This window comes from Hevea brasiliensis, chromosome 2, assembly GCF_030052815.1.
Source record: "Hevea brasiliensis isolate MT/VB/25A 57/8 chromosome 2, ASM3005281v1, whole genome shotgun sequence".
In the NCBI taxonomy this organism is placed as follows: domain Eukaryota; kingdom Viridiplantae; phylum Streptophyta; class Magnoliopsida; order Malpighiales; family Euphorbiaceae; genus Hevea; species Hevea brasiliensis.
In genome coordinates, this window is record NC_079494.1 from 73566354 (window position 1) to 73575751 (window position 9398).

The 9398-nt window shown below is 35.2% G+C and overlaps 1 pseudogene; it reads right to left on the reverse strand.

The window, feature by feature from the left end:
- Positions 1 to 8863: 8863 nt before the first annotated feature.
- Positions 8864 to 8958, reverse strand: LOC131178137 (small nucleolar RNA R71; annotated as a pseudogene).
- Between the last annotated feature and the right edge of the window lie 440 nt (positions 8959 to 9398).

Sequence of the window (9398 nt, forward strand, 5' to 3'; positions counted from 1 at the left end):
CAATTGGGCTTGTAAATTTTAAATTTTGGTCCCTAAAAGGGACCTTAGTCATGCTGCCTGCATACTGCCCATAACCAGTCCGAATTTCCATTTGGTTCTAACACTTCCAACATACACCAATTGGTCACAAATGACCATTTCTTACCTCAAACAAGGTAAAACACACCATTTGACCACTTCTCCAATTTTCGTCTTCTAAACCCTAGGTGCCAAACCCTAATTCCCAATTTGTTACATTCAACTACTACAATGCATACCAACATCACTTCCATACACATACCAACTTACCTACACTTTGAATTCAATCAAATTGATGCATACACACATCAAAACCCTAGTTGGCTGAAATTAAGGTTTGATCCCTCACAATTGTTTTTATTTCATTTCTTTAATCTCTAAGTTACTTTAAGTAACTAAGCATGCATTTAACTAGAAATTAAAAGTTTAGCTTACTAACCTCACTTTGAATTTTCACCTCTTCAACACTTCATCCTTTCTTCTTCTTTTTGTTGTCAAGTTCTCTATCAAAGCTTGAATTCAAGATTTAATGATGGAAGTTTAAATTTCTATGGTGGGATTTAGGGTTTGATCAAGCTCAAAATGAGCTTCAATGGAGTTTGGTGAGGGAGAGGGAGAGAGAGACGACAAAGTGGAAGAGATGAAGACTTTTGCAAATTTTTTTTTCTTTTATAAATTAATCCCTTATGGAAGACCACAATTATCCAATTTTATTTATTTTTTGAATTAGTGTTTATTACATCATGCATGATGTCACCAATTTTCACTTTTCCTTTTTCTTTTTTTTTTCTATTTATTTTTTCATTAGTTCTTTAATTTAATTTCTAATTCTGAAATTTTCTTTTGTCCGATTTTATTTGACAGTTAAGTCAGGAATCAGCTCTAGGGGTCAATTGACCAAATTGCCCCTCGTCGGTTCGACCCGGTTTGTAAATAATTCAATATTTTTTCCGGATCACTGACCTAATTATTTGACCGGCTTAACAGTTCTTTTTCGTGATTTTCTCTTTTTCACTGTGTTCGCAATAGTCCAAGGACTGCAGCGTCATATTTTACAGTTCGAAATTTGAGTTTAAATCGACCTCGCAGTCCTTAGGACTAGTGCGCCACTGGGTACTGGCTGGTTAACAGTACTTTGACTTCTAGGAGTGTTACCAGAACCCCTACCTCTGCCTCTACCTCTACCGGTGGTGTGACACTCTAGGTGCAGACTTGGGCTAATCCTCGGATGTAGCGTAAGATCCTCATCGCGGACTAGTACAATCCTTAGTGAAATGTTCGCTCCCTCCATAGTTAAAACATGCACCTGTGGCCTTGAAACAAACCCTACCATGTGTTCTACCACAAGTTTCACACTGCCGTACTGATAGAGCTCCTCGAGGTGCTTTCTGGGTCTGCTGACCAGACTAGGGTGGTTTTTGGCCAGAGAATCTGCCTCTGCCAGATTTGTGAGAGCTAGATCCTCCAGACTGTTTTCTCTTCCCTAAACCACTTTCAGGTGCTTGACCAGTAGTCTTTTCAGTCTTCTCTTTCTCGTGTGTACCCTTCTTCACTGCCCCTTATGATTCTATCCTTTCCAGTTCCAGGGCTTGTGAAATCAGCTCAGAAAAATTCTGGTGTCCGAATCCCACAACTTGCATTCTTAAGCTAGGCCTCAACCCAGTCTCAAACCTCTTACATCTATCTCTGGGAGTGGAGACTAAGCTTCTCACATAATGGCTTAGCCTTGAAAAGCCCCGCTCATGTTCCGCTATTGTTCTGTCCCCTTGCTTCAGGCTCAAGAATTCTTGTAATTTCATATCTACATACACATCAGGAACCCATTTCTGCCTGAATTCCCTCAGGAAGTCTGTCCATGTCAGCACATGTGGCTCAACCAGGCTGTGGGGGATGGTCTTCCACCATTCATATGCATCCCCTTGCAATAGAGAGATAGAGTATTCAAATTTTAATTCTTCAGCACACTATAGTTTTCTTAATACCCTTTCCATTTTTTCTAACCACTGTTCAACCTCCAGTGGATCCATAGCACCCTTAAACTCGGTGGCCCCCAATTTCATTAATTTTTCATATTGCCGAGCTGAGGGCTGTGGTTGTGTTATGGTTGCTTGCATCTGAGCTTGAAGTGGCACATTTCTCACCATTTGTTGGAATAATGCAGCCATCTGTGCAACTGAGCAGGAAACTGAGGTGCTAGAGTAGGAGCTGGAGTGGTTGACCCACTCACGTTACAGGCCGGGGCTTCCCTTGAACCTCGGCCTCAGCAGTTGTTCCACAGAATGATCTCCCTCTTCCATTTTGTTTCTAAAAATTTCTACTTCTGAGATCAAACACAAGGAGGTTGACCTCGTTAGTGCATATTCATGATGTAAATATGTCATATGTATCAATTAAAGACACTTGAGCGATTGCACTTATCAAAGAAATATTCATACACATAATTAAAATTTATTGAAAAATCATGCTTTGATACCACTAAAACATGTTACACCTTACCCCTTCGTATGTCATGACATGATCCCATAGAATACCTAATGAACTACTGAACTCTACCTACCGATAACTCATTAAGCATCCTACAAGGGATTTTAAAACCATTTTCTTACATTTTGGAAGTGGTAAGCATTTTGGTAAGTATTAAAATCATTTGTTCGAAGTTTTAAAACTACTTGAAAATTTTGTCCCATTTTATTTTTCCATAAATTTTATAAAAATTTTGACAGAGTGCCATTTGTATTTTGAGAAACCACTTCTTCAAATACCTGAGAAAAATACTTCTAGTAAATTTTCCACAACTCTCAACTTCCAAATAATCTCAATTCAATTCAAAATTCTCATATCAAACCATTTCAAAATAATTCCATCAACATTGCATTCAATAAAGCTAATTTACATTCACAAGTTTAATTTACAGATATAAAATCCAAAAATAATATTATTACAATTTATTATACAACTACTCAACTTTACATTGATACATAAAACATTACAATATTTACATCAATTAACTACAAGGGTATAAATAAATACCCATACAAAAGATCAACAGAAACTTTTCCAGTTCAGCTCCTCACTCTGCTGCTTTTTCCTTACTCTTATCTACGACAGCAAAATAAGTTTTCACTGAGTATAAAAATACTCAGTGGTGTACAATAAAAATTTGAAATATAGTACATAAAACATTCATTGATAAATCACAATTTAAATATTTCACAAGTACATTTCACGATTTATCAAAACTCATTATAGCACAATTTTGATCAAACGATTTAATAAACATAGTGTTGCCAATTCATACACAACTTAAGCCATGACACAAAATTTCCGATTAATGTCATATTGCACACCACAATAAAGTAATCTACAACTGCACTAATCGAAATCAATGAGGGAGGTGGCTAGCCAGCTAATGAGTACTCATCAGATCTACAACCTCAATTGGTAAACCAGAGAGGGAAGAAAAATAATCGATCTCACCCCATAAATAGAGGAGGAATAATAAGGCACTGTCATGCTAAGTGTGAATCAAAATCTATTTCAAACATTTTATTCAAATAATTCATAAGAAATCAGATAAATTTTCAAAGTCATAGTTTCATTCACAAGGTGGCAACACATCATGATTAACACCAAATTTTTATAAATTATACCAAATCAATTTTTCAATGACAAAATGCTCAAATAAGGTTTATTGTGCACAAACCTTAAGTGAGTCATCTCTAGGACTTGACTCATTCTCTCAGACCTTCTAAGTCTTTTTAAGCTGAAACACAAAATTTATAGTGTCTCAGTATTTTTACTTCATAACAATTCCAATAAATAATTCCAATATGTTTAAACTTACATTCTTGCAAATTTTCATGTTGAGGTTACTATTTATGATACTATTCAAGTTAAAATATTGACTTTTTTATACTTAAAAGGTATGGGAACTCCAACTATACTCACATACTACATTTTGGTCACCAATTTTGTTGGTTTTGGTTGTTTTCTCAAAACTTAGGTCTTTTAGGCAAAATTGTAAATTTTTAGTTTTGGTGCCTTATGTTGTACTATTCCATTGGTTATTTTGCTATTAGAATTGGGCTAAGTTTTCTTCATAGAAATTGTTCCTTATTGTTTTAAATTTATTCTCCTTTTTGAATCACTCCATTTGGAGTTTTGTAGCTCAAGTTATAGCCCTTTGAATCAAAGTGCCAGTTGGACTTACCAGTTTTTGGGAACCAAAACTGGTTCTCTAAGTTTTAGGTCACCAAATTTGGGTGGCTAAATGACTTGGTTAAATGCATAATTTGGCTTTGTATTCTTCATGAAAGTTTTAGGTCTATATCTCAGCTTTCCATTGGTAAAATTTCAGGTCATTTAGACCTACCTAGCCCAAGTTATGGCCAAATGAACAAACATTTGTTCATTTAGTCATTTTTTGTCAGTCAGTTGCCTAAGTCCGGATTTGGTCAATTTGTTCACTAGGTTTTGGTCACTTTTTAGGCATGAATCCTGAATTAAAATTTTGTCATTTTGTATTTAGTTTCATTCCCAATTGGCCTCACACCAATTAAGCTTGTAAATTTTTAGATTTGGTCCCTGAAAGGGACCTTAGTCATGCTGCCTGCATACTGCCCATAACCAGTCCGAATTTCCATTTGGTTCTAACACTTCCAACATACACCAATTGGCCACAAATGACCATTTCTCACCTTAAACAAGGTCAAACACCATTTGACCACTTCTCTAATTTTTGTCTTCCAAACCCTAGGTGCCAAACCCTAATTCCCAATTTGTTACATTCAACTACTACAATGCATACCAACATCACTTCCATACTCATACCAACTTACCTACACTTTGAATTCAATCAAATTCATGCATATACACATCAAAACCCTAGCTGACTGAAATTAAGGTTTGGTCCCTCACAATTGTTTTTATTCCATTTCTTTAATTTCTAAGTTACTTTAAGTAACTAAGCATGCTTTTAACTAGAAATTAAAAGTTTAGCTTAATAACCTCACTTTGAATTTTCACCTCTTCAAGACTTCTTCCTTTATTCTTCTTTTTGTTTTCAAGTTCTCTATCAAAGCTTGAATTCAAGATTTATTGATGGAAGTTTAAATTTCTATGGTGGGATTTAGGGTTTGATCAAGCTCAAAATGAGCTTCCATGGAGTTTGGTGAGGGAGAGGCAAAGAGAGATAGCAAAGTGTAAGAGATGAAGACTTTTGCAATTTTTTTTTTCTTTTATAAATTAATCCCTTATGGAAGACCACAATTATCCAATTTTATTTATTTTTTTAATTAGTGTTTATTATGTCATGCATGATGTCATCAATTTCCACTTTTCCTTTTTCTTTTTTTTTCTATTTATTTTTCCATTAGTTCTTTAATTTAATTCCTGATTCCGAAATTTTCTTTTCTCTGATTTTATTTGACAATTAAGTCAGAAATCAGCTCTCGGGGTCAATTAACCAAATTGCCCCTCACTAGTTCGACCCGGTTTGCAAATAATTCAATATTTCTTTCGGATCCCTAACCTAATTATTTGATCGGCTTAACAGTTTTTTTTCGTGATTTTCTCTTTTCCACTATGTTTGCAATAGTCCTAAGGACTGCAGCGTCACATTTTACAGTTCAAAATTTGAGTTTAAATTGACCTCCCTGTCCTTCCTGAGAAGGTCACCCATCGGTGTGACTCTCGGCTCGTTTAACTTCTTATGTTCTGGAAGTTTTACGTCACCAAATTTGGGTGGCTAAATGACTTGGTTAAATGCATAATTTGGCTTTATGTTCTTCATGAAAGTTTTAGGTCTATATCTTAGCTTTCCATTGGTAAAATTTCAGATCATTTAGACTTACCTAACCCAAGTTATGGCCAAATGAACAAACACTTATTCATTTAGTCATTTTATGCAGTCGATTACCTAAGTCAGAATTTGGTCACTGTGTTCACTAGGTTTTGGTCACTTTTTAGGCATGAATCCTGAATTAAAATTGTGTCATTTTGTGTTTAGTTTCATTCCCAATTGGCCTCACACCAATTAGGCTTATAAATTTTCAGTTTTGGTCCCTGAAAGGGACCTTAGTCATGCTGCCTGCATACTGCCCATAACCAGTCCGAATTTCCATTTGGTTCTAACACTTCCAACATACACCAATTGGCCATAAATGACCATTGCTCACCTTAAACAAGGTCAAACACACCATTTGACCATTTCTCTAATTTTTGTCTTCCAAACCCTAGGTGCCAAACCCTAATTCCCAATTTTTTACATTCAACTACTACAATGCATACCAACATCACTTCCATACTCATACCAACTTACCTACACTTTGAATTCAATCAAATTCATGCATACACACATCAAAACCCTAGCTGACTGAAATTAAGGTTTGGTCCCTCACAATTGTTTTTATTCCATTTCTTTAATTTCTAAGTTACTTTAAGTAACTAAGCATGCATTTAACTAGAAATTAAAAGTTTAGCTTAATAACCTCACTTTGAATTTTCACCTCTTCAAGACTTCTTCCTTTATTCTTCTTTTTGTTTTCAAGTTCTCTATCAAAGCTTGAATTCAAGATTTAATGATGGAAGTTTAAATTTCTATGGTGGGATTTAGGGTTTGATCAAGCTCAAAATGAGCTTCCATGGAGTTTGGTGAGGGAGAGGGAAAGAGAGACGCCAAAGTGGAAGAGATGAAGACTTTTGCAAATTTTTTTTTCTTTTATAAATTAATCCCTTATGGAAGACCACAATTATCCAATTTTATTTATTTTTTTAATTAGTGTTTATTATGTCATGCATGATGTCATCAATTTTCACTTTTCCTTTTTCTTTTTTTTTTTCTATTTATTTTTCCATTAGTTCTTTAATTTAATTCCCAATTCCGAAATTTTCTTTTCTCTGATTTTATTTGACAATTAAGTCAAAAATCAGCTCTCGGGGTCAATTAACCAAATTGCCCCTCACTAGTTCGACCCGGTTTGCAAATAATTCAATATTTCTTTCGGATCCCTGACCTAATTATTTGAATGGCTTAACAGTTTTTGTTCATGATTTTCTCTTTTCCACTATGTTCGCAATAGTACTAAGGACCGTAGCATCACATTTTACAGTTCAAAATTTGAGTTTAAATTGACCTCGCAGTCCTTCCTGAGAAGGTCACCCATCGCTGTGACTCTCAGCTCGTTTAACTTCTTATGTTCTGGAAGTTTTACGTCACCAAATTTGGGTGGCTAAATGACTTGGTTAAATGCTTAATTTGGCTTTGTGTTCTTCATGAAAGTTTTAGGTCTATATCTTAGCTTTCCATTGGTAAAATTTCAGATCATTTAGACTTACCTAACCCAAGTTATGGCCAAATGAACAAACACTTATTCATTTAGTCATTTTTGTACAGGTCAGATTACCTAAGTCCGAATTTGGTCAATTTGTTCACTAGGTTTTGGTCACTTTTTAGGCATGAATCCTGAATTAAAATTGTGTCATTTTGTGTTTAGTTTCATTCCCAATTGGCCTCACACCAATTAGGCTTACAAATTTTCAGTTTTGGTCCCTGAAAGGGACCTTGGTCATCTTTGCTGCATCTTTGCCCATAACCAGTCCGAATTTCCATTTGGTTCTAACACTTCCAACATACACCAATTGGCCACAAATGACCATTTCTCACCTTAAACAAGGTCAAACACACCATTTGACCACTTTTCTAATTTTTGTCTTCCAAACCCTAGGTGCCAAACCCTAATTCCCAATTTGTTACATTCAACTACTACAATGCATACCAACATCACTTCCATACTCATACCAACTTACCTACACTTTGAATTCAATCAAATTCATGCATACACACATCAAAACCCTAGCTGACTGAAATTAAGGTTTGGTCCCTCACAATTGTTTTTATTCCATTTCTTTAATTTCTAAGTTACTTTAAGTAACTAAGCATGCATTTAACTAGAAATTAAAAGTTTAGCTTAATAACCTCACTTTGAATTTTCACCTCTTCAAGACTTCTTCCTTTATTCTTCTTTTTGTTTTCAAGTTCTCTATCAAAGCTTGAATTCAAGATTTAATGATGGAAGTTTAAATTTCTATGGTGGGATTTAGGGTTTGATCAAGCTCAAAATGAGCTTCCATGGAGTTTGGTGAGGGAGAGGGAAAGAGAGACGCCAAAGTGGAAGAGATGAAGACTTTTGCAAATTTTTTTTTTCTTTTATAAATTAATCCCTTATGGAAGACCACAATTATCCAATTTTATTTATTTTTTTAATTAGTGTTTATTACGTCATGCATGATGTCATCAATTTTCACTTTTCCTTTTTCTTTTTTTTTTCTATTTATTTTTCCATTAGTTCTTTAATTTAATTCCCGATTCCAAAATTTTCTTTTCTTCGATTTTATTTGACAATTAAGTCAGAAATCAGCTCTCGGGGTCAATTAACCAAATTGCCCCTCACTAGTTCGACCCGATTTACAAATAATTCAATATTTCTTTCGGATCCCTGACCTAGTTATTTGATCGGCTTAACAGTTTTTGTTCGTGATTTTCTCTTTTCCACTATGTTCGCAATAGTCCTAAGGACCGCAGCGTCACATTTTATAGTTCAAAATTTGAGTTTAAATTGACCTCGCAGTCCTTCCTGAGAAGGTCACCCATCGCTGTGACTCTCGGCTCGTTTAACTTCTTATGTTCTGTTTTTCTTATTTATACTTAACTAATTGGTAATTACTAATTATTTGTGTTCAGGGCTTAGCTAGTTGTCTTAAATGTAGTTCTAATCCTCTTAATTGTCCAGATCGACACAGGTCACCGGAATAGTGAAATATACCAGGCTATACAAACAGAGGTGTTACACTCAACACCTTCAGACAAAAGGAAGGTGAATCACTCTATGATGCATGGGAAAGATATAAGGACCTGCAGAGGCAATGTCCACACCATGGCATAGAGGATTGGCTACTAGTGCAAAATTGCTATAATGGGTTACTACCCTCTACAAGGAGCACAATAGATTCGGCTGCAGAAGGTGACCTAATGGAGAAAACAGTGACACAAGCACTTGAACTTCTAGAGATGGTTGCATATCATAATTATAAGTGGTCAAATAAAAGAGGAAATGCAAGGAGAACAGCAGGGGTCCTAGAAGTAGACGGCCTATGCATGATAAATGCTCAATTTGATCAGCTCACAAAGAGACTTGACAGAATACTGTCACACCTTACCCCTCTGTAAGGCATAACATAATCCCGTAGAATACCTAATGAACTATCGAACTTCACCTACCGATAATTCATTAAGTACACTACAAGGGATTTTAAAACCATTTTCTTACATTTTGGAAGTGGTGAGTGTTTTGGTAGGAATTAAAAACATTTAATTGAAGTCT